This window comes from Lolium perenne, chromosome 4 (genome assembly GCF_019359855.2).
Source record: "Lolium perenne isolate Kyuss_39 chromosome 4, Kyuss_2.0, whole genome shotgun sequence".
NCBI classification, from domain to species: Eukaryota; Viridiplantae; Streptophyta; class Magnoliopsida; order Poales; family Poaceae; genus Lolium; species Lolium perenne.
Window position 1 is genome coordinate 395,163,863 of NC_067247.2, and position 27,523 is coordinate 395,191,385.

Below are 27,523 nucleotides of genomic sequence, written 5' to 3' on the forward strand. Positions count from 1 at the left end.
CACCTCTCAAAATAATTTTACTCCTGTTTTAAAAATGAAAAGCTCTAGCGCATGTTAATCCCTGCTTCCCTCTGCGAAGGGTCAATCTTTTACTTTTATGTTGTGTCTCCATCCTTTCTTTGAGCACTTTCTTGAGAGCACAACTGTCATTCTTAGTATAATATGCTTGTCCCAAAATATGATTGACTGTGGTATAACTTTGATGCTTTTATCTTTGCCAATCTCTATTTCTAGTCTTTCCATGAACTTCAGAGGTGCCTGAGCATTTATGATTTGCTGATCAAATACGGGCAAGCGAGATACCACTTTATCATACTCTTTTATGAACATTGCAATCCTGCTGATAGACATGATTCATGATGCTTGTTATTAATTTCTTGGTACATTTCCATGATTGACATAGCTATTGGATGATCTTATTTGCATGTATCTTATTATGAATTGCCTAAGCACTTCTCCATGTCATGAGAATATTTACATCATATGAACAAATGTGTTCGTGAAAGTTCTTTTATCGCACTCAGTTGTTAACTGAATTGCTTGAGGACAAGCAATAAGCTAAGCTTGGGGGGAGTTGATACGTCCAAAACGTATCTACTTTCCCGAACACTTTTGCTATTGTTTTGCCTCTAATTTGTGTATTTTGGATACAACTAACACGGACTAACGCTGTTTTCAGCAGAATTGCTCTGGTGTCTCATTTTTGTGCAGAAATCCAACTTTCAGGAAAATCCCCAGAATTTATGTCGAAGGTCTTATTTTTCCAGAAGAATTACGGAGCCAGAAGGGCAAGCCAGGTGGAGACCCGAGGCCCCCACACACTAGGCCGGCACGGCCCAGGAGGGGGGCGCGCCGCCCTACTGTGTGGCCCCCTCGGCTGGCCTCCGACACCCTCCTCTGGACTACTTAAGGGTTTCGATCTAAAAACGCGAGAAAAGAAGTCGAAGTCGCGAGAAACCTCCCAGTACGCCGCCACCGTCGCGAAACTCCATCTCGGGACCAGAAACTCCGTTCTGGCACTCCGCCAGGACGGGGAATTGGAGGAGATCATCGCCATCATCACCACCGACGCCTCTCCATCGACCAGCAATGTTTCCCCCATCCATATGTGAGTAATTCCCCCGCTGTAGGCTGAAGGGGATAGTAGGGATTGGATGAGATTGGTCATGTAATAGCATAAGATTGTTAGGGCATAGTGCCTAGTGTCCGTAATTGGTACTTTGATGATATTGTTGCAACTTGTTATGCTTAATGCTTGTCACTAGGGCCCGAGTGCCATGATCTCAGATCTGAACATGTTATTGTTTCATGATGATATGCATTGTTTTATGATCTTACCTGCAAGTTGTATACACATGTCGCTGTCCGGAACCCGAGGCCCCGAAGTGACAGAAATCGGGACAACCGGAGGGGATGGCAGTGATGTGAGGATCACATGTGTTCATGGAGTGTTAATGCTTTGCTCCGGTACTCTATTAAAAGGAGTACCTTAATTTCCAGTAGATTCCCTAGAGGCCCGGCTGCCACCGGCTGGTAGGACAAAAGATGTTGTGCAAGTTTCTCATTGCGAGCACGTACGACTATATACGGAACACATGCCTATGGATTGCTTAGTACTTGGACACCGTTTTATTATTATCTGCAAATGCCCTGGTTTGATTGTTACATGAGTTTCTCTCATCCATGCAACGCCCGTCATCCATCCCTGTGCCTACAGTATTTTAATCCTACTGTTTACTATAATCACTACTGCTGTCTTTGTTACTCTGCTGCTATTATTTCACTACTGCTACTGCTATAAAACTGTTACTACTGATAAACTCTTGCGAGCAAGTCTGTTTCCAGGTGCAGCTAAATTGACAACTCCGCTGTTAAGGCTTTCAAGTATTCTTTGTCTCCCCTTGTGTCGAATCAATAAATTGGGTTTTACTTCCCGCGAAGACTGTTGCGATCCCCTATACTTGTGGGTTATCAGCCCTTATTGCAAATAGAAGACTTCATTACTTGCTACATCCGAATGTTTGGCTGTTTATGGTTGAACTATTTTTATCGGCAGATGTATATACATGTACCTCCACTGTGTTAGTGCCGTTGGCAAATTTTGAAAGAGTAAATCTTAATTACTCGTTTTTTGCATCTGTAATGTGATGCGTACGTATGCTTGTCGGTAGCAAACTTTTGAGTGATCAGCTCGTGTTGCAGGTCTTGCTAAACCCGTTGTATGTGCAACTTTTCTTTCGACCGATGCGTGTCTTGACAGCAGCTCCCGAATAAATCGGTGGCACTAGATCTGCCGATGACTCCATCGCTCTTTGATACTTCTGTAATTTGAAGTACCGAGTGTGGGTCGTTTTCGTACGTGTTTCATGGTCCTTGATATTTGCGGCACTCTTTGAGGCATCTATAGCGAAGGAGGAGAGCGAGGTCCTCGTTGGTTTTGCACCATAGCGCTCGTAATTTCAGAGGCTTCTTTAGAGTGCAACCTCCGGGTGTGTTTTCCATCGAACGTTGTCCGTTGTAACAAAGTTCCTGACAATGTGGTTCGGGTGTCTCGGATTGCTGCAATCTTTCAAAGAAACAAAACTTTGAATCTTCGTTAAAAAAAGTTAAGCAAAAAGCTAAGGGGTAAAAAAAGACCCTGCCGAAAAGAAAAGGCAAACTAAAAATAACCATGTCCGTCCTTTTAAGAAAGGGGAGGGTTCTTCTTATCTTCACGCTCGTCCGATGTGTCAGTGGCTTTAGGAGCATTACTGGTTTCATCAAGAGTTGTCGCGACGATTGCCAGAGTTTTGTTTTCTTCCAAGATGAACTTGTCGTCAGCTGCCGAGGTTTTCACTATCGAAGCTTCCGGAGCAAGGTCGGTTGGCTTCTTCTTCATTTTCCTGACGCGTTCATCTTCCTTATTATCGAGTGCTGCCGATTTTGAAGGGAAGTCGACGGTTTCTTGTCTTAGCCCAAACTTTGCAGCAATCTTCTGAAACTCGCGATCACAATTATCCGAGCGTGAGAAACTTCCATAGACTGTGATGTTTGTTCCATTTTTCCCAGGCATCTTCAGCTTGAGGTATGCGTAATGTGGCACAGCCATGAACTTGGCATAAGCTAATCTTCCGAGTATACCGTGGTACTGTGATTCCCAGTTGACTACTTTGAACTCGATCTTTTCCTTCCTGAAGTTGTCGGGTGTACCAAAGACAACGTTCAAGTAAACTTTGCCAAGAGAATACGTCGGTAAGGTGGGGAGAATCCCATGGAAACAGGTGTCTGTTTCTTCTAGCATCCTCATTGTGATTCCCATACTTTTGATCGTGTCGAGGAATATCAGGTTTAATCTGCTTCCACCGTCCATGAAAACTTTTCTCATCTTGAACCCTCCGATTTGCGCCTCAACCACTAAGGCAGTGTGCCCTGGCTTTGGAATTGTCATCGGGTGATCCGCTCTGCTGAACATAATGCTCTGAGATGACCACTCGATATATTCAGGAATATTAGCCATAATGCTTTCTGCTAGGTTGATCTCTTGGGTGAGCTTCTTCATCTCTCTTCTCGAGACACCAGTCATGTGAATCATACTCATTTGTCCACGTGGTGGCGGAAATGACTCATTAGGGTTGTTGGGCTATACTTGCTGGACCTGGTGCTGAGGTGGAGGCGGTGGTGGGATTGGTTGCTGCTGCTGCTGAATAAGCTTCTGCATCTCGATGAACTGTCGACAATCTCTGAGCAGATGACTCGACTTCGTCTTGTTATCTTTAGAATCGATGTACGAATGCAGGTAGCAAGGAGCGTTTATCTGCTCAGCGAAGGGTAACTCGGGGGTCCTCTGAGGTCGTGGTATATAACTGCCACGGTTCCCGGAGTTGCTTTGATTGCCATCCTGGCGATCGTCTCGCCTATCATCATATCGATCATCTCGTCGATCGGAATATCCCGCGGCTACCAAGTTGCTGTCATCGTAACTGCGGTCTTTCCTTTTCTTCCGACGATCCCTTCGACCACCCGAATCATGCCTCGGCTGATCGTCATCTTCGTCATCACTACGCTGTTGAGGCCTTCGTACGTTGTCTTCGCCATCGGCCCAGCTGTTGGCTATCTCCATTAACTTTGTTATAGTCTTCGGCTTCTTGCGCCCCAGCTCCTCTATATAGGTTTCACGACGAATGCCATCGCTAAAGGCATAGATTGCCCGGTCAACGGAAATGTCTTCAGCGGTGTTCAGGAGTTTAGTGAACCTTCCGATGTACGCACGCATCGACTCTTTTGGCTTCTGCTGGCAGTGCCGTAATTCTTCGATCCCAACAGGCCTCTTGTATGTTTCTTGGAAGTTTGCGACGAAGGCGTCTACCAAATCATCCCACGACTTGATGGAACCCTTCGGCAGGCCTCTCAACCAGGCCCGTGCCGAATCTTTCAGGTAAAATTTGCAAGCACTGCATTGCTGCTATCTGATTTCCTTTGTGCAGGATCACTGTCTATAAATAATCGTCTATCCATGACCTCGTTCGGCTCCAGCTGTCCATCATACTTAGCGGCGTCAGTAGGGGTCGGTTTGAACTTCTTAGGTGGCATTGTCTCACGGATCTTGTAACTCAAGCAGTCGACTCCCCTCAACTCGCCATCGTACTCCTGACTTTCTTCTGAGGCATCGCTATCGTACTCCTCCCTCGCGGCTCGCCGTCGCCTGGCTTTGTCGATTCTGCTCTCGGTAATTTCGTCTCGGGCGTCTCTTGAACGATGCTTAGAGCCACTGTCTTGGAGCGTGGTCTTTTCCTTTCGTTGAACCTGATTGTCTCCAAAGATTTCGAGGCTTTCCAGGGCGCCTCGATGAGCTTGGGCCATGGAACCTTCGGGTCGTTGGTTGATGAGGTACGCTGCGAGGTTGGCGGTTGCTCCTTCAATGGTTTTTGGCCTTAACATCCCCGTAGTGTCCGTAGTCATGAAAGACTTGGATAGGTTCGAGGTTATTTCTCTAGCATCGTCTTCCGAAAGTCTGGATAGCCTTGATCGATGCTTCCCTGCACCTTGGTTGCTTCGGGACGCACTTCCTTGCGAGCCCCTTCGCCGTTCACTGGATTGTTCTGCTGCGAACAGACGTCTTTCGAGAGTGGCATGCTCATTCGATAGTCGCTCCCGATTCTTCTCCAAGATGGAGCGATAAGCATTGAGGGTTCCAACCGAAGTTCCGGCGGGAAGCGATGTGTTATTAAGTATGGCCGCTCTGGCTACCGCCCATTCTTCCTTCGCGATGGTGTAATCGCTATCATTGTTACTGGCGCTGTTTTCAAAGCTCTGTCGTCTGCTGGAGCGTGGAGTGTGATCTCCACCTCCCCCGTTCCTCGTGTTTCCTGTATTATTGGCGACATGGACTTGGTGATGCGCCATTTTCTTGGTGACCTCCTTGGCAATGTTGTCGACACTGTCTTCTCCCGATGAATACTGGGAACTGCAGATGAACGGTGTGTCGTTTGATCTCAATCCATGCCTAGTGTCGCAGTTCAGACAGTAGTACGAGGTCACCTTTGATGACATGGGGTTATCGGATCCAACCGACATTGAGGACCTCGATCGAGGGGTTGATGGCGCGGATGAATTCGTTGAGTCTGTCAGGCCTACCGAAAGGTCGACTGATGATGACATGTTTGACCCTGCAGCCGATGAGGGCGATTTCCTTGTTGATCTAGGGGTGAATGGTTCAAGCAAACGAAGGACTCCTTCTGTGTTGACGTTGTAGTGGATGTTCCCGAACGTCATCTCCATGTTTCCTTGCAAACCCGAGAAAGTCGAGCGGGAAGAATCAATGTGCGGGGTGAACTCGTAGGAGCCGAACCGAATCGGGCTCCCCAAGCTTGGTGATGATGATGGTGTCGACGATGCTGCCGATGACATGGATGGATCTGCCGATGACGGATCTTGTGCCAACAGGTTTCCCACAGACGGTGCCAATTGTCGAGGGTACTCCTCGGCAAAGCCCTCCGTTTGGGGCTTAGGGTAGATGGAATCCTGTAGGCTGACACAAGACATCGGTTATCAAACAAGCGGGGAAAGCAATTTACCCAGGTTCGGGGCCCTCGATGAGGTAAAACCCTTACGTCTTGCCTGTCTGATCTTGATTATGAGAATATCGGGTTACAATGGGGTGCCGAAGGTTTCGGCTATGATCTCGTCGAGAGGCTAAGTGCTATGAAACCCTAGCTCTAGACTTCTGGTGGCTAAAGTTGCTAAGATTGATTGTGTCCTCCGGCAGCCCCTCTCCTGGCCCTTATATAAGGGGCTAGGTCTCGAGAGATCTATACGGGTACTACTAGGTTACAAAGGCTCCTAATTCTAGAGTTTCCTTGTATCCTTCGCTTCTTCATCTTGTTCTTCAAGGATTCTTCTTCGGCACCGACGTAGTGGCCCATCTTGCCATTGGGTGTCCTCATGGGCCTCCAGTTGGGCCGTACAGGATAGGGAAATAACAGTTACCCGAAAGGTAATGCCCACGTCATCTGTGGGATTTCGAATCTAGAGCGGTAGTACCGCTTACCAACGCGGTAGTACCGCTTAGTCAAAAATTGCAGGTAACGGTTGGATTTCGGGGGGCCTATTTAAAGGGCCCTGCTTCCCCAACACGATTTTATCTCTTCTCTCTCTCTCCTCCATTGTTGCTGAGCTTAAACCTTGAGGATCTCCCCAACCATCCAACCAATATTGCCCAAATTTTGAGGAGTGGTGGAGGAGGCCCCGATCTATAGTTCTACCAAGAGAGATTTCACCAATTCTTGCTAGTTCTTAGTGGATCTTGGAGTTAGGGTTCCTATGGTGGGATCTTCGAGGAAGTGCACCTATGGAGACTAGCTTGGTGTTGTGCTAGCTCCATAGATTGTTGGGAGCTTCCTAGTGTTGTGGAGCTCGCCCCAACCTTGTGAAGGAACCACCGCCTCGACCGGTGCCATAGTGGAGAAGGGGGAGCCCCTTTGTGGAGCTCTCTCGAGGAAGAAGGTGAGGCCTTCCTTCGTGGTGTGGCCGCCTAGCCTCTTGTGTGAGGCTAGCACCTTCTCAACGCAGACGTACTCTCTTTTGTGAGAGGAACTGCGGGAAACAAACCTCGCCTCGTCTCCGCGCCATCCGGTTGTCCCGCTCCTTACTCTTACTATCATGCTTGTTTTCTTTACTTGTTGCACTTGCCTAGGATCATACTATGAACACGTCCACCACTAAAGCAATCACCTTTACCTTCCGCACCGCTAAAACTGAAAAAGGCTTAAAATTTGTGTAGCGTCCATTCACCCCCCTCTTGTCCACTACGATCCATTCAATTTGTATGAGAGCAAGGTTTTCTTGCTCGGGCTTTACCGCCTAAGAAATTGCCGGACAAGAGAAGGTTGTGAATGGGTCACCTTCCCTTGAGCCACCCGCTCCATCATCTACCATCGATAGCACAACAACTATGTTGGATGACCTCAAGAAATTGGAGTCATACATCGTTAGCCAAGTGAAGGCAATGATGATGGAGTTGGTTGCTCAAAAGCCAACCCCTATCGAAGATCCTAAGGCAAGTGCCGAGGATCCCCCACTAAAAGCTATTCAATTTCCTCTTGTTGATTTTGTCGCGCAATCGACAAAAGATCCACAAAAGGAAGGGCTTGGGGAGACCGACACTTCAATAAAGGGGAATGATGAGACACCGGTTGCGGAACGTCTAGGGGGTAATCATGCGGTGCCACCACCAAGTGATTACACCATAAACGTTCCAATACCTACGCCACATATCTTGTCGCATGGTTCACCACCGTTACTTGAATCAAATAGCTTTGAAAATTGGCAATTCTTAATGCGTTCTCATGTGCGCAGCGCTTCTACCGAGCTTTGGCGCATCATTGAGGAGGGCTATTCACCACGAGACCCAAAGAGCTTGACAAGAAGAGATGTGGTGGATGACCAACTCAACGCCACTGCCATCAACATGATCCACATGGCCGTCACGCCCAAGGACCACACTCATATACGCTCGCTCAAGACCGCCAAGGAAGCATGGGGTAAACTCGACAAGCTCTTCCTCAGAAATGAGAGCATCCAAAGCTCTCGTTTTGATGAAGTGAACAACATGGCCGACAACTTCATCATGAATGAAGGAGAGACCCCGAAGAAATGTATCGACGGCTCATCACTCTTGCCGTACAAATGCAAGATCTTGGAGCAACGTTTGTGTATGACCATTGGATCAAGCCACTACTAGGAAAAGGCCTAGCCATAAGATGGGTGCTAGTGGCGCACCAGGAAGGCAGTGCGCCACTACTACTTAGCAGTGGCGCACCAGAAAGTGGTGGGCCACTGTTAACAATGTAGTAGTGGCGCACCACTTCGCTCGTGTGCCATTACTAAATTGGAGCCTGAGCCCAGGTTCTTTACCCAACCTAGTAGTGGTGCACTGCCCTGAGGTGCGCCACTGCTTTTCTTGACTCCCTATGGCGCACTGCATAGTGGTGCGCCACTGCTAGGAGGTGGTCAGGGCCACTTTACAGATGGGAGCCTTACCAATGGTGCACTGCTGTGGTGCGCCACTACTAGCTATGGCGCACCACTCTGAAGGTGCGCCACTACTAAGTTGGGCATGAGTTGATGGTGGTGGTACCAGGTGAGCAGTGGCGCACCACGAAGCAGTGCGCCATTGCTATGTGACCTTAGCAGTGGCGCACGGCTACATGGTGCGCCACTGCTAACCTGGGACTATTTCCTGCTTTTCCCCCTCCACTCACATGTGCCACCCACTTCCACCACCACCTCCCACAAAATCTGGATCTGTTCGTGTTGCTCCTCCTCCCCACCTCATTTTGACCTCTTCATTCACCCAAATTAAGTGGTAAACTTAATTTTCTTCGTAGGTAAGTAAGGGTGAAACTTTAATTTCTATAGCTCAATACCTACTCAATCTCAACTTTTTTCCTCATCCAACACTCTCGGTCTCGCCGTATCGGTAACTTTGTTGGTTTTATGCTTTGTGTGCGACCGGTTACGATCGTCTTGTACACGTGTGTGTGCATATATGTTATGCGAAAGCTCCGCATGTGTTGAGCATGCGCGAAGTGCATATGTGTGTTGTATGCGAAGCCTCCACATGCATGTGTTGTATATGCGAAGCCTCCACACATGTGTTGCATGTTTTTGTTTGCAGGGATTAGAAATGCGATGGAGTTGCCAATATTTTGCCGAAACGTTGATTCATTTCCGTTTCGGTGAATAATGGGCATACTACACATATACATATGTCCTATTTTTAGGGAAGGTCATGCCAAAATTTTCTTTTGGTATACTAGGATATCCATTTTCTCTATACCCGCAGGCGACCATGGTCAGCATGATGAGCGAAGGTGTTGTGGCTAGGTTTTTGAAAGCCGCGATGGCCGAGATGATTAAAAATAACCAAAAGGAGATAAGATGTCCGTGTCGAAGATGCAAGCTGACGAGCCTTATGGACCCTAAAGCCTATATGGTGCGGGACAACCTTCTCATGCGTGATTTCATGGATGGCTATCGGTGGGAAGGCGACAAAGATGATTATGAATTTGTCCATGGGATTTCAACAAGAAATAATGAAGGAGGTGAGCACCATGTAGAAGATCCCGGACATGATCAGGATGTAGGAGATCACGGACATGATCAGGATCACAATGTAGGAGATCCTGGACCTGATGATGAGGAAGATCAAGATGGAGGTCATCATGACGATCATGAAGATGAAGACGATGGACCATCGTCGATGGACTGGGTGCAGGACCCTTATCTTCAAGAGCTGCTTCTCAAGCAGACGAGTAACGCTAGAGCCGCCGCCCGAGAGAAAGCCAAGATGGATCAACTGGAGGTAGACACGGTTACTCCATTGTATGAAGGATACAGGACGGAGGATACCCGCCTGAAAGTAACGCTCATGGCTCTGGAGATGAAGGTAAAGCACAAAATGACGGACACATCCTTCAACGACAACATGTCATTCTGGCACGAACGTCTTCCCAAAGGTAACACGTGTCCGACTAGTATCGAGGAGGCCAAGAAAATCGTGTGTCCTCTGGATTTACCTCATGTGAAATACCATGTGTGCTTGAACGATTGCATCATTTATCGGAACAAGCACGCGGAGTCTACCATATGTCCGGAGTGCAGCGTTAGTCGGTACAAGAAGGGGAAGAAAGCTCCTCGGAAGGTGGTGTGGTACTTTCGATCACTCCTCGTGTGCAGCGGTATTTCGCGGATCCTAAGAAAGCAAAGCTAATGCGCTGGCACGCGGAGATGAGGAAGGGAGAAGATGACGCAGATGATCCGGACAAAAAGAAAAAGGACAGGATGTTGAGACACCCTTCAGATGCTAGCCAGTGGAATGCGTTGAACCTCGAGTACCCAGAATTTGGGGACGATCCTAGGAACATAAGGCTGGGCGCGAGCACCGATGCAGTTAATCCGTTTGGCAGCCAGAGCAGCACGCATAGCACCTGGCCCGTGTTTGTGTGGATGTACAACCTCCCCCCTGGTTGTGCATGAAGAGGAAGTACATTCAAATGAGTATGCTAATTGAAGGGCCGAAACAACCAGGGAATGACATCAATCTGTATATGGGGCTTCTGAAAGAGGAGCTAGCCACGCTATGGGACATGCCTGCCAATACGTGGGACGCCGCCGCGGAAGAATATTTCCCTATGAGAGTCGCACTGCTCACGACGGTGCACGACTTTCTCGGTTACGGATATGTCGCGGGGCAGGTGGTCCACGGATTCAATGCATGCGTCAGGTGCATGGACGACACACCGTACCGCCAGCTAGATAGAGATCCCGGGTCCTTGAAAAAGGTGTTCATGGGACATCGAAGGTGGCTTCGCAAGGACGACCCATGGAGGAAACGCAAGGATTTGTTCGATGGTCAAGACGAACCACGAAGACGTCCACGTACGAGAAGCGGCGAGCAAATAGACGAGCTATTGAAAAATTGGAAAGAGTGCCCACCGCCGGGAAAGAAGCGAAAGGCGCCGGAGCCGCTTCTTAAGGTATGGAAGACGAGGTCTGTTTTCTAGGACTTGCCGTACTGGAAGATCCTCCGTGTGCCTCACAACCTTGATGTCATGCACATCACGAAGAACGTGTGCGAGAGTCTTCTTGGTACCCTCCTCAACATGCCAGAGAAGACCAAAGATGGGCCGAAAGCAAGGTACGACTTGCAATCAATTGGGATCAGGGAGGAGCTTCACGCGGGACGCCCTAATGATGATGATGATGATGATGACGACGATGACGATGATGAGGCAGAGGACACGCAAAGTCGTCGCAAGGGCAAAATAGCCAAAAAGATCGAATATTACTGCCCCCCCCCCGCGTGCTTCACTCTAAGTCAGAAGGAGATCGAGCAGTTTTTTGACTGTCTCCTAGGAGTAAAACTTCCTTACGGTTACGCGGGGAAGATAGGAAGGTACCTAGACAAAGAGAAGCAGAGGTTCAGCGGGATGAACTCTCACGACTGTCACGTGCTGATGACGGAGATACTTCCGGTTGCAATCAGTGGGATCATGGACGCGCACGTCCGTGAAACGCTTTTTGGCCTATGCAACTTTTTCGACGTCATCTCTCGGAAGTCTGTTGGCGTGAGGCAACTTAGAAGGCCACATGAAGAGATCGTGGTGATACTGTGCGAGCTTGAGATGTACTTCCCGCCCGCATTCTTCGACGTTATGGTGCATCTGCTGGTACATATCGTGGAGGATATCATCCAACTGGGGCCGACGTTCCTGCACAGCATGATGCCGTTCGAAAGGATGAATGGTGTCATCAAAGGGTACGTTCGCAACAGGGCACGTCCAGACGGAAGAATAGCCAAGGGCTTTCTGACCGAAGAGTGCATCTCCTTCTGCACGAGTTATCTAGAAATCGAGAATCCCGCCGGTCTGCCCGTAAACAGGCACCTCGGGAATCTCGTTGGATGGGGTCACCGCGAGGGTAGCCGCGAAATGCATGTCGACTTCAAGGGTCGAATTGCCGACTTTAAAAGAGAAAACCTAGTCGCGCTACAACACATAGACGTGGTCGATCCTTGGGTGGTAGAGCACAAAACCTTCATCGCCACGACGTACAATGATCAGGGCCAACAGAGGACGGACAGAGATATAATCAAAGAGCACAACTCAACCTTCACGCGGTGGTTCAAGGACAAGATGCTGACGTACCCTATAGACGAGGATTCTTCTGCAGAATAAAAACTCATCTTCGCCTTGTCACAGGGCGCCGAACACAACCTGATGACATTTCAGGCGTACGATATCAATGGTTACACATTCTACACCGAGGAAAAGGACATGAAGAGCAATTATCAGAACTCCGGGGTAACGATGGAGTCCTACACCGGTGACATCAAGCAGAGATACTACAGAAAGATCGAGGAGATCTGGGAGCTGAGCTACGCCGGAGAGAATGTGCCGATGTTCCGTGTCAGGTGGGCCAAGAACGTCGTAAAAGAAGACCGACATTTCACCACCATGGTTATACCCGAAGCCAAATCCAAGACAGCGGGCGCAAAGGTCACCGCGAAATATGAGCCATGGGTACTAGCTTCCTGTTGCGGTCAGAAACCCACCGGCGAGCAGCGACGGGCAACACAGTAGAGCCGGGAGGCTCCCAGGACTGCGGCTGGCCCTGGTCCCTCCGAGCGACGGCCCGCAAAGACTCGGCACGCACGTCCGATGCTGGTGCAAGGGCGTGCCACCTGACCTATACCTGGTCAGGAAGGTGATGGAGATGCCTCGCTTAGTTTCCTGCATGGCATACACGTAAACATTAAATACGAGCCTCGATCGGCTCTCAGGTTGTCCTGTGAATCGGCTCAAAGAGCCGATCCACCCATGATTCGCACGAGGTGCACGAATATATGGTGGTCCTGCTTGATCAATATAAAGCTAAAACGATCTACTACGATTTAGGGTTTTCACCACATAATCGGAACGTCCTACTCGTGATTGAGCCTGGCGGCCACGCACGGTGATCGTAAACCGTCCCTAGACAAGGCCTAAAAACCAACACGAGGTTGATCCCCGGAACATCCTGTCTAGGGCTAGCAAACTACACCCTACGCGCCACTGGATCCTTCAATCCGTTTGTAAGGCCTAACTATGCAGATATTAAACTAATCCTTGAAGAACAAGGAGCAATCATAACGGATCGGATCTACTAAATAATGATCAAGCGGGGTGCCGCCCTTACACCTAAGATAGGTGTAAGGGCGGCTAGATGTCTCAGGGTTGCACGACGACAGCATATAATACGATGAACAATGCTAACCCTAATACATCTAAGATAACTACGTTGCTCGCCATCAAAAAGGCTTCAGTAGGAGCAACGCATGAACAGCGAATAAACTGGTACTGCCTAGATCGCAAGATGCGATCTAGGCAGCATGATGCTTACCCGGAAGAAACCCTCGAGACAAGGGAGTTGGCGATGCGCCTAGATTGGTTTGTGGTGAACATGATTGTTGTTTATTTCATAAACCCTAGATACATATTTATAGTCCGTAGACTTTCTAACGTGGGAATAATCCCAACCGTGCACGAGCCAAACTCTAACTAACCGACACGTATCCTACTATATTACAGATACACGGGCAAACTAGCCCAAACTTTGCATATAAGGCCGATTCACGTATGTTCTTCCATGTATATTCTTCAAGCCCATCTTGATCGCGGCCCACCTCTGATTCGGTCAAATTCTGGTGATAACACTTCCCAAGTGGACCAATGCTTCTTCATTACCGACCCGCAAAAGCCCAGCCGTGTTGTCGTGAGGAGAGGCAAAAGGAGCATCATCGGAATGGATGGAGCCGCCAACGAGCTAGACTATGACCAGTACGGCGATCCGAAGATGGAAGATGATGACGACGATGATGATGAACCATACACAACAAGAAGAAGCAGGACCACCCTACCTAAAGGCCATCCATTCAAGAGAAGAAGTCTAGGAGTTCCGGGGCTAAATTATTCAACCGCGAGAAAGAAGGGCAAGAAGATTGTGAAAAGATAATTTTGTATCATTTTCTTGTATGAATAAAGGATGTCATATTGTTAATCTACACGTTATACCGATCAAAATAGACATATAATTTATATTTTTGGATATTTTCTAGATTCTATAGTATTTTAAATATTCTACATAATTATAATTATTTATGCCTTTTATTTTGGTGTATTATGCTATTTTGGATGTTTATTATAATGTTAAATGAATTTAAAAAGAAAAGGAAAAAATTGGGGCCGCCAGGGTTCGAACCTGGGCGGCAGGGTTTGGCACAAACCAACCAGGGACAGAGCCGGTGCGGTACGTTTCGGGATATGTCAATCCACCCAGCTTTACTCTTTTGACCAAATCATAAAGTGGCAGTGGCGCACCCCTAGAGGTGCGCTATTGTTAAGCCTCATAGTGGCGCACCACTAGAGGTGCGCTATTGCTAAGTGTGTCTGGGGACTTAGCAAAAAATCCCCCCGGCCGTCCCAACATCCCCATTCCCCATTCTTCTCCGACGACGACGCCACCTCCCCTGAGCGACGCGAGCGACCCCGGCGACGCCCTCCTCTCCTCGCCACCTCTCCGACGCCCTCACCACCCCGGCGACGCCCTCCTCTCCTCGCCACCTCTCCGACGCCCTCGCCACCTCTCCGACGCCCCCTCGATCTTGATCTCTGGCGGCCAGATCCCCTCAATTTCCCTCCTCCCACCGGCGGGTGCCTCCCCTCTGCATCGTCACCGACGCCCCCTGCTTCTCCACATCGGCGCCTCCACAACGGAACCCTGCTCCTCCACATCGGCGTCCTCGTCTGCGAGCTCGTCGGCGTCCTCGTCTGCGACCTCGTCGGCATCCTCGTCTGCGACCTCCACCACAACGCCATCATCTTCGAGGGTGAGCGAAGCCTCCTGCCCCATCTCCCCTCTCCCCTGCTAGCAGTAGGTTCCTCTCCCCTCCCCTCTCCCCTCAGTAGGTTCTCTGTCGCCCGCAGCAGGTTCATTTAGTTTCATTGCTACTACTAGCAGTAGTTTTATTTAATTTGGTGATATAGAAATAGCTAGGATTTGTTACTGCTAGGATTTATTAGCAGTTTCATTTAGTTTAGGTGGCAGTAGCAAATTTAGGTTTAGGAAATTTAGGTTTAGGTGGCAGTAGCTTAGGTTCATCCACTATAAAATCATTCATTTTGTTATAGATTTTTTTTAGAACAAATGCATTGTAAAATCATTCATTTTGTTATAGAGCCCATGGGCAAACCTTCAAAATGCCAAGTGGTTTGTGATCATGATGAATGTATCATGTACAGTATGGTTTGTGATCATTTTGTTATAGAGCCTAGTGTGGTAACGAATCCGTTCTTTGCTTCCGCAGCCGAAGCAGATCTACGAGATCAAGGACTTCCTGCTGACGGCGCGCCGGAAGGACGCGCGCTCGGTGCGGATCAAGAGGACCAAGGACGCCGTCAAGTTCAAGGTGCGCTGCTCTAGGTACCTGTACACCCTCTGCATCTTCGACGCCGACAAGGCCCACAAGCTCAAGCAGTCCCTCCCACCAGGTTCGTGCTACCCCCCACCTCCTCCACCTTGATGCTTGGTTGCTTACAGAATGTCCAGCATATAGCATACGAATATTTGCGGATAAGATGTGCCTTGTTGCAGACAAGTGCTCTGCTACGTCTGGCTTGTTTTATATGATTAAGAGCTCCTGTGATGTGAATTTTGGTTTTGCATAGCAGCCATGCTCAGTCTAGTGTAAAGCAATTATCTTCTGGTGTTGTTCCTTTTTTTTGCTGAATTCCTGCCTTGCACTACTGTTGTGTTTTATTTTTATTTTTTTGTTGCTAACATGGATAACATTCTGTTTACTGGCATTATGTTTACTAGAGAAAAACACAAGCTTGCTGTTGTACATTTATTTTTGAAGATGATGAACACAGTATGATAATGTATGATAATTTCTTCACATTCTAAACAGTATTGATGATGATTTCTTCTTCTCGTTTTAGGATACTGGCAGAGTTGAGCACCTGACCGCCGCCCTCGCATCTTCCTCGTCCTAGAGCAACACGTTAGCTCTCCGTGACTCCCCGCGACCCACGGTGAGCAACACGTTCCTCGTCCTCTGCTGTTGTTAGTTGGCTGCTAGCTGCTGCTTTCTTTTATTTATTTACGACTTCCAGTAACCTTCATAGCTTCTTTGTTTAGGTGCTCCAGTGGCTGCAACCTCGTCAGCACCCTTCATCGACTTGGAGCCGGACCTGCTCGAGCGTCATCGTCTTCTTCCCGGAGCGTCGTCGTCTTCTTCCCGGAGCCGGACTTACTCATTTGTTATTGCTGCTGCTGGTAATTGCTTCAGGCCTTCTACTTACGCTGCTATAGCTTGGTGCTGCTAGCTTGGTGCTAGCTGCTGCTAGGTTGCTTGCTGCTGCTAGCTTGGTGCTGCTGCTAGCTTGGTGCTACTGCTAGCTTGCTGGCTACTGCTACCTTGCTGCTACTAGCTTGCTGCTGCTACTAGGTGCTGTTGGATGGTGCTACTGGCTGCTCAGCTTGCTACTGCTACTTGCATAGTTTACAAGGTTGATATCAGCTTGGGCATTGGTGTACTTTTGGTAAATTGTAACTAATGTGCTGATTACCTGAGTGATATATTTATCCATTGTTTTTGTGGAGCGGCACCTGGAGAAGCACTTAGTGCATTTTATTGTTGATGCTGATGCTGCTGCTGCTGCTAGCTGGTGCTGCTAGCTAGCTGTTGCATGCTCCTTGCCATCTGGTGCATTTTGTTGTTGCTACTGCTGCTAGCATTTTGTTGCTAGTGTGTATATGGTGGTGTCAACATTTTTGTAGTGTGTATATGGTGTCATATTCTTGTGCAGGGATCGACTGAGTTGCCCATTATCGCCGAAATGTTGATTCATTTCCGTTTCGGTGAAAATGGGGCACTCATATGTCCATAAATTAGCATAGGTCATGCTCAATTTTTACGTGGAATTTTGCGCTAACTTTATGCATTTTTTCCTACTTAGTTCTAACATGGCCGACAACGATGAGGCCGGCGGCAGCGGCAGCAAGCCATTCTGGATGGTAACCGATGAAGTGGAGATGATGGAGTCACAACCTCACCGCGACGACGGCGAGGATGATGGCACCGATCCAGACTACCGAGTGGATGATGCCGCCGAGGATGCCTCCACTGAAGATGGTGCCGCCGAGGATGACACCATGGATGCCGGCAAACACATGGATGGCGGTGAACACACGGACGGCGGCGAGCCGAGGAAGCAACGGAGGGAGCGTCGCCCGAATGTGCTCAGCACCGTGAAGCAGGCATTCACCGAAGTGGACGCCAGTGGGCATCCAACGGCGCCCCCTGAACTAGTCAAAGGGTACTCGGCCCAACTCGGGTGCATCCTCCGGAGCACGGTCTCGATCAACACCGAGAACCTCAATCATCCTGACCGAGCGAATTTGCGCTCCCTCCTCTTCACGAAGCTGCACGAACGATACGAGTTCCCGGTGGACTGCTAAGAAAAATGTCTCATGCGGAACAAAGTGCACAATGCCGGCCTCACGAAGATGAGCACCGCCCTCGCTAGTTGGCGGAACTGAGTGAAGAAAATGATTCAGAAGGGCGAGAGTTACGAGAAGATCAAGGAGTCAAATCCTTCTATCACCGAGAAAGACTACGTTGATTTCAAGATCAAGTGCGAGAGCGAGTCAACGTCAGATTCTAGTCAGTGGGGGAAGGACATGCGGAAACTGAACTTAGGCACCCACAAACTTGTTCATGTCGGGTTTAGGGCGGCGCAACCGAAATGGGACGCCCAGGATAAGGAGCGTGTGAAGAACGGCCTCCAACCCCTCTTCTCACAATACAAAAACAAGCAAACCAGGCAGTTCCTCCTAGCCCGGTACCGTGTTGACCCGAAAACAAAGGAGCTCACCACCAATCCGGAGGTGAAGGAGTTTGAGGCTCTTCTGGTAAGGAGTGCACCCGCTTAATTAGCTCCTTTATGGTTGCATTCGAATTGATGAATCCAAATTACTAAGTGGTTCATGCATGTTCCTCCCGTAGGATAAGGAGGAATCTGAAATCAGTAGCGGCATGGGGTCCACGAGCTCCTCGCAGTGTGCCCCTTGGGACAACCCTTTAAATAGGGCGTTGAATGCCCACAAGAAGAGGGATCCATTGAGTAAGCCGACGTTGGCTGGTCGTGTGGTCGGCGAAGGATGCTCTATGAAATGGTCGGATTACTACAAGTCGGGGGAAAATGAGAAAAAGGCCACCATCGATGAGAAGGAGGTCGCACATCTCAAGGCACAAGTTGCGCAGATCCCGACATTGGTCGAGGAGCAAGTGCAACAACAAGTGCAACATATCGTGGAGACCCAACAGAGGACGCAACGGCAGCAAGTGGAGGACCAAGTGGGCAACACGCTTAGCTCTATCATCCCTACCTTGGTTGCCGGTCTGGACGCGTGGTATAGGGGAGGAAAAAAGGGGCCTCCCCCGGTTCCCAGTTTCACGAGCAGCAACTCACACAATGTGGAGCCATTGGTGAGTCCGCAGGCGGCAACAATGGTGTCTCCGGTGGTGCAAACCTTGGTGGCTCCGGCGGCGCCAACATTGGTGGCTCCGGCGGCGCCAACCTTGGTGGCTCCCGCGGCGCCAACCTTGGTGTCTCCCGCGGAGCCATTACTTCAGCTCAATGCACCCGTCACTGCGGATAATATGCCGCCCGGCACCGCGCCAACAAGCGGCCACTCCATCAGTGGCACGCCCGCCGCTGGCGGTGCCTCGACCTTAGCCGAGCTGGACTCCATCACGGTAACCAACCCTCGTCTCCGATGACTTCCATATCCTTGCCTTTGACTAGCTAGCCATCCCTAACGCCCTACATGTTTTCCGCAGGGTGCCGCCACCGACGTCCCATGCACTCTCCTGCATTTTGTGAACGGTGAGTTGATCGATGTTGCCAAGGCCAAAATCATTCAACCGAGCAACCGCCAGTTACACGGTGTACCCATGGCACCCGACGTGTATAGGATTCAACTGTTTCGGGTGCTTAGTGGCTACGACGACGTGGTACCTCCCTTTCAACCCCATGGTGCCGATGAAGATGAGGTCCTTACCCTCCACCAATGCTTCAATTGGTCCATGGTTTGTCCAAAGAGCCAGATTCGTTTGGGGGCGAGGGACACCACCCCACAGACAGCACCCCAAGCCGTGCCGGCGCCAAGCCATGGCAAGACCACCACAACGGTGCCGCCATCAGCCGACGAGCACATGCATATGGCACTGGATCCTCACGATGGTCCGGACGAGGACAGTACGTTTGCCAACCTTGACTACAACTTCAGTTTTGCGATGGACTACGATCTCCTTGGCCAACCCTCTCAAGCTGCCGCCGAGGGGAAAACCTATTGCAACAAGAGGCGCCTATTCTGTTCTCAGGAGACGCCTCCAGCTGCCGACTTCACCGAGACTCATCCGATAGCCGAGGTGAGAAGTGTTATCAGTCCTAACACACTGAAGAAGGCTTGCAAAGAGGAGAATGTAGTCCCAATACATACGAAGCCGAAGGGACGGAAAAGAAAGAAGAAGGACGACAAGTCTACCAGCCAGCCGGCACCGATCCGTGCTCAGGACGGGCCACCAGTGCCCAAGGATATGGAGTCTAGGGTGCATGTGTCGGGTGAGCCGATGCTAATTAAAAGATTGTACGATGCTGCACCCGGTCCTATGTGATCTCTGGTGGACGGTGTTTGGCATATGGAGGAGCGGTGTCTCAAGGAGAAAGATAATGGATACCCGGTGTATGTGGCCAAGGTGCCCTCGGGCCATGGCTTTGTCGATAGCGGCTTCGCCCAGAAGATCTTCTTGCGGTATGATGACATCTTCGCCATGTTGAACAGTTATCCGCTGCACTACACCTTCGTTCGCCTATACTCGATCAGTTAGGCGATGCGGATCAGTAGAGACAAGACCCCGGGCATCGCGATAGCCGACCCCTTCTACATGCGTGCCGTCCACTTGGCCAGCGCCGGTGACCGGAAAGTGGCGTCTGAGTACCTCAAAGGCTTCTTTCTAGCGAACCAGAAGAAGTACAACCTCCTCCTGCCTGTATTTCCCGAGTAAGTCATCCCCTCACCGGTCTTAACACGTGATTTTTTTAGATTTCTATCGTCCTGTTCTTAAACATTATGTGTTCTATACGCAGAGACAATACCTGCACACTCATCTCCATAACCCCAAAATATTCCATGGCCACATACTTTGATGCGGAGAGGTCAAGCACGGACTACACGAATGTCAAGGCTGTACTTGATGATGCTCTCAATGGCTACGTCAAAGCTAAAGGCATCATGGAGAGGCCAAATCGTAGGTACGGGAAGCACGTGTTCAAGCACATAACAAATTTCCCCTGAGTCAAGAAGCCGCCTTCTAGTAAGAAGGATGCCTACTACGCCCTCCACCACATGGAGGTGTTCATACGGGACCAGCAGCATCTTACGCTGCCTGAGCATCTCAGAGAATGGGGCAACGGCTTGTCGCGGATCCGGGACGACGGCATCAAGCAAGAGTTCTTTCGCATCCAAGTAGAGTTTTGTGAAATCATCTTTCAAGATGTCATTAGAAGCGCGGGGGAGTTCTATGCCGGCTATCAGCCATCAAACAGTGACATAGACACAATGCTCCAAATGCAGGGTGACGACTACCGCTCATGGATGTGCTTGAAGAAAGGCAGCGGTTTTATCCACGCTCCGTCGTCCGTTTAGCCGAGTCTTGATGTGCGAGCCTAGTTATGTAGTTGTGAACTAAAGACGAGCTTGTGTTGTAATAAACTTTATCCAACACTTTACTTGCATGTCTGGTTAATTAGTTTCGACGGTTGTTGAACTTATATGTAATCGATGCTATTAATTACTAGTTCGGTTATGTTTGTTTCATTTTGTTTGCATATGCCATTTAGTTGATACCACTTGGCTCTTTCTTCCATTTTAGTGCCGATGATTAGAATGTTTGGTCAACTGTACACTCCGGGGTGACGCCAGTGAGCCTGGTGTGATGGCAAAAATATCAAACTCTTGTGCATCCTACCTGGCCTCACTGATGCCATCCCGGAATGTTCATATTTGTTTCGACCAACAATGTATGAGGCCCTCGTCATTCCATTTGCTTTGTTTTTTCAGAATGCCGATGATTAGAATGTTTGGTCACCTATACACTTGGAGGAGGGGCCAGTGAACCTGGTGCGATGACACAAATATCAATCTTTTGTGCATCCTACTTGGTTTTGCTTACCCCTTCTCTAAATGTTAATATTTGTTCCGACCAACAAAATATGAGGCATTCCATTTAGTTCATAATAGCTACTTGTCTCTTATTTGAGTTGGCACTTCTTAATTGCATTGGCCTTTCTTCCATTTTAGTGCCGATGATTAGAATGTTTGGTCAACTGTACACTCCGGGGTGACGCCAGTGAGCCTGGTGTGATGGCACAAATATCAATCTCTTGTGCATCCTACCTGGCCTCGCTGACGCCATCCCGGAATGTTCATATTTGTTTCGACCAGCAATGTATGAGGCACTCGTCATTCCATTTGCTTTGGTTTTTCAGAATGCCGATGATTAGAATGTTCAGTCAACTGTACACTCTAGGGTGACGCCAGTGAGCCTGGTGTGATGACACAAATATCAATCTCTTGTGCATCCTACCTGGCCTCACTGACGCCATCCCGGAATGTTCATATTTGTTTCGACCAACAATGTATGAGGCATGCCTTTTAGTTCATACTACTTGGATCGTTTTTGAGTTTGCTCTTATTCGTTGCAAACATCTATGAGCGTGCACTAATGTTTCTTTGGCTTGTTCATATATGTGCAGATATGACGTGGTATGTCGTGTACAAGAGCAAGGTTCCCGGAGTCTACAACGACTAGGAGGAGTGTCGGAGACAGGTTCACCATTTTAGCGGTAACGGCTACAATGGGTACACCACTAGAGCGGAGGCCGAAGACAGATACGCACGCTATCTGGCGGGAGAGAGGACGGAGCGGAGGAGGAACCGGATGAAGACCACTTTCATCGGGACGGTGCTAGTAGTGACTCTAGCTCTCTTCTATGTGATGCTACTTTAGATGATCGACCTTGTGTAACCACTAGCTCATTTGTGACTTGTAACCCCGTAACACTTGTCTAATATTTGAAATCTTGTGAATCATGGAGGCTAATGTGAAGGACTATGTATTGGTATACTGTGCTGTTGTATATATCTGTTATATATTCTATATCTGTGCTGTTATACTGTGCTATACAACCTGTACAAATACATGCCAGAAATACAAAAATGAAAACGAACTACTAGCAGTGGCGCACTACTGGATCATGAGTGGCGCACGACCACCAAGTAACAGTGGCGCACCATCCTGGACCCAGTGGCGCACAACCCTGTGATCACCTTCGAAACTACCAGTGGCGCACCAAAGCTGCCAGCAGTGGCGCACGTATGAGATGCAACAGTGGCGCACCTAAATAGGCAGCAATGGCGCACCAGCGCGCCGTAACAGTGGCGCACCCAAGGAGGCAGCAGTGGCGCACCGACAGCAGACAGTAGTGGCGCACTGCTGCTGAACAACAGTGGCGCACCCCTTTGGAGTAATAGTGGCGCACCAGTGTACCTGTCAATGGCGCACAGGGTAGTGCGCCACTATTACATAGGATAGTTGTGGCACACCAGAGCTGCGCCACTACTAAAACTTAGCAGTGGCGCGATAGTAGTGGCGCACCAGCAGTGCGCCACTGATGGGGAATAGTGGTGCGCCACTGAATAGCTATTTCCTAGTAGTGAGCAAAAGTTCTACAACGCTCTCCTCCCTTATGAGGAAGTGAAGTTGACGGCCATCCACCAAAACGCCTCCTTCCGTGCTATGACATCCGATGAAGTCCTTAGTGAAGTCATCGCTTTGGACATCTCCAAGAAGAATGCGGAGGATCTTATTGCTCGCGCCCACAACACCCGCAAGCCCAACCTTGCATTGAAGATGAAGGTGCATGAAGCTAGTGAAAGCGATGAGGATCCCATTGAGTGGGGTCCGGATGATCTCAAGACCAACTATCATGAGCACATGGCTCTCGCCGCCAAGAAATTTTGGGAGGGAAACAAGTCCCGAAGCACAAGACCAAGAAGACCACGTGATTCTCCAAGAAACTTCTCCAAGAGTCCAAGGGAGGGGCAAAGGGGGAGAACATGCTACAATTGCGGCGACAAAAGTCATTTTGTTGCAGATTGTATCTATGAGAGAAGAGAAGATAATGGTGGAAGGCTTGTCCGCAAGGAAAAGTTCAAGTCACTCTCCAAAGGATTCTCCAAGTTCTCCTCCAAGCCCGATGATGACAAGGTCTCCTTCACCAAGAAACCAAGAGCCTTTATCATACGTGAAGAGTATTGCTCCGATGAGGATGAGGAGCATGAGGACAAGAGCTCCAACAAGGAAGGAGATGGAGTGGCCGCCATCGCCATTACCACTCCCTCTATCTCCCTCTTCGACTCTCCAAATGAGAACCTCGTCACCAACAACGCGTATTGCCTCATGGCAAAGGTATCCTTGGAGGTAGAATCCCCTTCCAAACTCACATCTCCATCTAATACTTTGTCTATTGATGATGCCACTAGTCTCACCATTAAGCGTGAGATTGTGGGTTTGGATTCTTTTCTCACTAACATGCAAGGGGATACCAAGACTCATGTTGGGGCTCTCTTGGCCCAACTTGGTGCGGCTCAAGACCTTATAGAGGAGAAGGAGAGGTGATATGGGCACGGAGGCCTATGTGGAGCCCAATTTCAGGACTCCACCAACCTAGGTGGTACGCCATCGAGGATTCAGGAGTGACACGCTAGGACGACCTACGCCATGTAATAATTAAGTCTAAGGTTCTGTCATTCATTCTATGTTAGGAAATAATGTAGCCAGGTCATGTGGTGGGCCAATTAGGGTTAAATTAGTGTTGGGTTTGGCTTTGGGCCTGTTGATACGTCTCCGACGTATCGATAATTTCTTATGTTCCATGCCACATTATTGATGTTATCTACATGTTTTATGCACACTTTATGTCATATTCGTGCATTTTCTGGAACTAACCTATTAACAAGATGCCGAAGTGCCGATTCTTTGTTTCTGCTGTTTTTGGTTTCAGAAATCCTAGTAAGGAAATATTCTCGGAATTGGACGAAATCAAAGCCCAGGGGCCTATATTCTCACGAAGCTTCCAGAAGTTCGAAGGAGAGACGAAGAGGGGCCACGGAGGGGCCACACCCTAGGGCGGCGCGGCCCCCCCCTTGGCCGCGCGGCCCTGTGGTGTGGGGCCCCCGTGCCGCCTCTTGACCTGCCCTTTCGCCTATAAAAAGTCTCCGTGACGAAAACCCCAGTACCGAGAACCACGATACGGAAAACCTTCCAGAGACGCCGCCGCCGCCGATCCCATCTCGGGGGATCCAGGAGATCGCCTCCGGCACCCTGCCGGAGAGGGGAATCATCTCTCGGAGGACTCTACGCCGCCATGGTCGCCTCCGGTGTGATGTGTGAGTAGTCTACCCCTGGACTATGGGTCCATAGCAGTAGCTAGATGGTTGTCTTCTCCCCATTGTGCTATCATTGTCGGATCTTGTGAGCTGCCTAACATGATCAAGATCATCTATCTGTAATTCTATATGTTGCGTTTGTTGGGATCCGATGAATAGAGAATACTTGTTATGTTGATTATCAAAGTTATGCTATGTGTTGTTTATGATCTTGCATGCTCTCCGTTACTAGTAGATGCTCTGGCCAAGTAGATGCTTGTAACTCCAAGAGGGAGTATTTATGCTCGATAGTGGGTTCATGCCTGCATTGACACCTGGACAAGGATGTGAGAAAGTTCTAAGGTTGTGTTGTGCTGTTGCCACTAGGGATAATACATTAGTGCTATGTTCAAGGATGTAGTCACTAGTTACATTACGCACCATACTTAATGCAAGTGTCTGTTGTTAGCAACTTAATACTGGAGGGGGTTCGGATGATACCCTGAAGGTGGACTTTTTAGGCATAGATGCAGTTGGATGGCGGTCTATGTACTTTGTCGTAATGCCCAATTAAATCTCACTATACTCATCATGATATGTATGTGCATGGTCATGCTCTCTTTATTTGTCAATTGCCCAACTGTAATTTGTTCACCCAACATGCTGTTCGTCTTATGGGAGAGACACCTCTAGTGAACTGTGGACCCCGGTCCAATTCTCTTTCTTGAAATACAATCTCTTGCAATACTGTTCTCTTGTTTTTACGCAAACAATCATCTTCCACACAATACGGTTAATCCTTTGTTACAGCAAGCCGGTGAGATTGACAACCTCACTGTTTCGTTGGGGCAAAGTACTTTGGTTGTGTTGTGCAGGTTCCACGTTGGCGCCGGAATCTCTGGTGTTGCGCCGCACTACATCCCGCCGCCATCAACCTTCAACGTGCTTCTTGGCTCCTCCTGGTTCGATAAACCTTGGTTTCTTTCTGAGGGAAAACTTGCTGCTGTGCGCATCATACCTTCCTCTTGGGGTTGCCCAACGAACGTGTGAAATACACGCCATCAAACATATTTTCTGGCGCCGTTGCCGGGGAGATCAAGACACGCTGCAAGGGGAGTCTCCACTTCTCAATCTCTTTACTTTGTTTTTGTCTTGCTTAGTTTTATTTACTACTTTGTTTGCTGCACTAAATCAAAATACAAAAAATTAGTTGCTAGTTTTACTTTACTTGCTATCTTGTTTGCTATATCAAAAACACAAAAAAATTAGTTTACTTGCATTTACTTTATCTAGTTTGCTTTATTTACTGTTGCTAAAATGGCCAACGCTGAAAACACTAAGTTGTGTGACTTCACAACCACAAATAATAATGATTTCTTATGCACACCTATTGCTCCACCTGCTACTACAGCAGAATTCTTTGAAATTAAACCTGCTTTACTGAATCTTGTTATGCGAGAGCAATTTTCTGGTGTTAGTTCTGATGATGCTGCTGCCCATCTTAATAATTTTGTTGAACTATGTGAAATGCAAAAATATAAAGATGTAGATGGTGATATTATTAAACTAAAATTGTCCCCTTTCTCATTAAGAGGAAGAGCTAAAGATTGGTTGCTATCTCTGCCTAAGAATAGTATCGATTCATGGACTAAATGCAAGGATGCTTTTATTGGTAGATATTATCCCCCTGCTAAAATTATATCTTTGAGGAGTAGCATAATGAATTTTAAACAATTAGATACTGAACATGTTGCTCAAGCTTGGGAAAGAATGAAATCTCTGGTTAAAAATTGCCCAACCCATGGACTGACTACTTGGATGATCATCCAAACCTTCTATGCAGGACTAAATTTTTCTTCACGGAATTTATTGGATTCAGCTGCTGGAGGTACCTTTATGTCCATCACTCTTGGTGAAGCAACAAAGCTTCTTGATAATATGATGATCAACTACTCTGAATGGCACACGGAAAGAGCTCCACAAGGTAAGAAGGTAAATTCTGTCGAAGAAACCTCTTCCTTGAGTGATAGGATCGATGCTATTATGTCTATGCTTGTGAATGATAGGACTAAGATTGATCCTAATAATGTTCCATTAGCTTCATTGGTTGCACAAGAAGAACATGTTGATGTAAACTTCATTAAAAATAATAATTTCAACAACAATGCTTACCGGAACAATTCTAGTAACAACTATAGGCCATATCCTTATAATAATGGCAACGGCTATGGTAATTCTTATGGGAATTCTTACAACAATAATAGGAGTTCACTCCCTGGACTTGAAGCCATGCTTAAGGAATTTATTAGTACACAAACTGCTTTTAACAAATCTGTTGAAGAAAAGCTTGGGAAAATTGATATACTTGCTTCTAAAGTCGATAGTCTTGCTGCTGATGTTGATCTTTTGAAATCGAAAGTTATGACTAATGAGAATCATCATAATAAAATTACTACTACAGCAAATGCCATTCAAGTTAGAATTAATGAGAATATAAGATTAATGGCTGAACTGCGTGCTAGGTGGGATAGAGAAGAAAATGAAAAACTAGCTAAAGAGAAGAATATAGCTAAAGTTTGGACTATTACCACCATTAGTAATGCTAATGCTACACATGTTGCTGCACCTCCTACTCATACTAATAAAAGAATTGGTGTTAGCAATGTTTCCACCTCGAATGCAAAGCGCGAAAAACTGCCTGAAACTGCTAAAACTGCTGAAACTGTGATAAAGCTGCTGAAATTTTTTCCAACATTGGGGATGATGATCCCATTGCTTTAGATTATAATGGTTTGAATTTTGATGATTGCCACATCTCTGAAGTTATAAAGTTCTTGCAAAAACTTGCTAAAAGTCCTAATGCTAGTGCTATAAATTTGGCTTTCACGCATCATATTACAAATGCTCTCATAAAAGCTAGAGAAGAGAAACTAGAGCGTGAAGCCTCTAT